General features: G+C 38.2%; 1 pseudogene; it reads left to right on the top strand.

Annotated features, from left to right (window-relative positions):
• Window positions 1–1,063: 1,063 nt before the first annotated feature.
• On the top strand, window positions 1,064–1,182 carry LOC136879445 (5S ribosomal RNA; annotated as a pseudogene).
• Window positions 1,183–2,700: the final 1,518 nt, after the last annotated feature.

Below are 2,700 nucleotides of genomic sequence, written 5' to 3'. Positions count from 1 at the left end.
AATAATAATAATAATAATAATAATAATAATAATAATAATAATAATAATAATAATTTTAAAAGGGTGAGGTCCCTTTTGTTTACTGTTACATTTTATTTCCACGTTGGACCGTATCTTTATTTTATGTACCTCATACGCTGATTGCCGATGTCTCGATTACATTGTGGTATCCTTATCAAAGCGACTGCTGTTCTCCTACTTATTGCTAGTTGCTTTACGTCGCACCGACACAGATAGGTCTTATGGCGACGATGGGACAGGGAAGGTCTAGGAGTGGGAAGGAAGCGGCCGTGGCCTTAATTAAGGTACAACCCCAGCATTTGCCTGGTGTGACAATGGGAAACCACGGAAAACCATTTTCAAGGCTGCCGACAGTGGGGTTCGAACCTACTATCTCCCGAATACTGGCAGCACTTAAGTGGCTGCAGCTATCGAGCTCGGTTCTTCTACTTATTCTGAGGGAATCAGTCTTTTCACGTAGGTCAAATTAACCTTATATCTAAAGTTTATTGTTTTAGTGTTAGGATAACTTTCTTTAAAGTCCACTGTGGCTGTGATATCCCTATTACCGCAAAGTGGAACGGTCATACATTATACCTGTAGTTGTAGTTTCATAGAAGTGTTTGGAAAATCGTGGTTAAGTGTTATAGTTTCATAAAGTGTCTAGAAAATCGTGGTGAAGTACCTCGCTGTCAATAAAGCAGGTGTAATGGCCTGTGTGTTTGTTCGTATTTATTTTTGAGTATATTTTCAATTAGAGTAATTGCTGCCAGGGTGGAAAAGTACGTAGCCATAGCCTGTATTACACACTGTACAATTGCAAAGGCGGAGTGAGCCAATATACATGAAAACTTGCCCAAAAGTTTGTCACAATACGGATATAGACCGATTAAGAATTCCACGCAGTAAATAAATAAATAAATAAATAAATAAATAAATAAATAAATACATCAGTCAATCAATCAATGAAATTCACTCAGGATTGTCACCTAGAAGACAGATTTCCTATGAATTGTTTCCCTAATCTCTTCTTAAATTATTTCAAAGGACTAAATGTGTATTGGCCAATGGCCATACCATGTTGAATACACCGGTTCTCGTCCGATCACCCCAGTTAAGCAACATTGGGTGTGTTCAGTAATTGGATGGGTGACCGCTTGGGAACACCACGTTCCGTTGGCCCAACTCCCTTTTAGGGGAAAAAGATCTCTATAAGTTGATGCCCCGAACAAATAGCATTTAAAATATTTATTGAATACTTTTCTTGAAATTAATCCGTTTTCTAATTCCTCATCTTTTAAATGAAGATTTGCTTGAATTTTTTCTCTTGAATTCGAACTTCATCTTCAAATTATGATATTCGCTACCATAAAAATCTCCACTCAAGCTTATCCGTCCACTGGCAGTCCGAAACATACCGCTTAGTCGAGCAACTCGCCCCCTCACTCCTAAGTGTTCCCAGCCCAAAGTTTAAACCTTTTCCAGAAATCATCTAGAAGAAATTGCACTGCTTTACTTTGGATCTTTTCTACTCCTCGAATAAAGTATTCCTGTGAGAGTTCCATACGCTGGAACTATACTCTAACTGGTGGCTTACCAGAGATTTATACATCCTCTCGTTTACATGCTTAATACAGCCACTAAATACTCTCACAACCATATGAAGAAATCTGTAACGTTTATCTACAATCCAGTTCATGTGATTATCCCAATGAATCTCTTTTCTTATACAGCTTGTTTCTGTGATCATCTCGCCGGCAGGCGCGCCCAGCTTATCTGCCACCCGTTCACTCATCACTTCCCGCTGCGCAACATAGCAAGAAGGACAGCACTTCGCTTACTCTGACCGTCCATGACATGAATAACAATTGAAGACATGGACAGAAGAAGGGCGCAACTCAAAAAACACCCTTTTGAGATAAATGAGTAAAGAATTATAACATCAAACACTTCTCTCAGGAATACAGAATTCTGGGATATTATACATAACTACATTCTTGATTATTTCATAATATGTACATCAAAAATATTTATAAATTTTGTGGTTTGTTGTCTGTTTTGTATTTTGGAGTTACGCCCTTCTTCCAATTTCAAGAAACATTTTCATTGAAAATTAATGTTACTTACATTGTTGGAAGCATGTAGACAAGTTTTACAGGTTAGAACGTTTGACAGGTCACAACATGTTATTAGGGGAACCACTACATCGAGAATTTCCTAATCCCACAAATTCAGCTCCCCGGAAAATATTTTCAAACCATGCACGTGCATCTGCGCATATAAAGCTTACTAAATCTTTAACATCTTTTAATTTCCCGGCTTCAGTACCTACATGAGGAACTGGGATACTATCCAAAGTATCTACAGACTTTATATCTTTCAATAACTGAAACTTGTCATGAAACGTAATATTATAAGTCTGGCTTCCTGATACAGTTCCTTCAGGAGAGTAACATAATATGACATACTTTTGAATTGAAAACTAAAATGCTTTTGTTTGTGATGTTGCAAATGACACTGGGCTGAGAACGGCAGAACATTCGGATTGTAAGGATTTGGTATCCGAATCATCTGAGGTTTCACTTGGTATATATTCACTGTCATCTGCTGAAATATCAGATGTTTCTCCTCCCGACATTACTCCTGCGTCAGCCGATTCGCTTCTGATGAGTGATGAGTGCTGGCTCGCCGTAAGTCACC

The sequence above is a fragment of the Anabrus simplex genome, chromosome 8, assembly GCF_040414725.1.
Source record: "Anabrus simplex isolate iqAnaSimp1 chromosome 8, ASM4041472v1, whole genome shotgun sequence".
NCBI classification, from domain to species: Eukaryota; Metazoa; Arthropoda; class Insecta; order Orthoptera; family Tettigoniidae; genus Anabrus; species Anabrus simplex.
The sequence above is the reverse complement of the archived record's forward strand: the minus strand, read 5'-3'. Positions and strand labels throughout refer to the sequence as shown.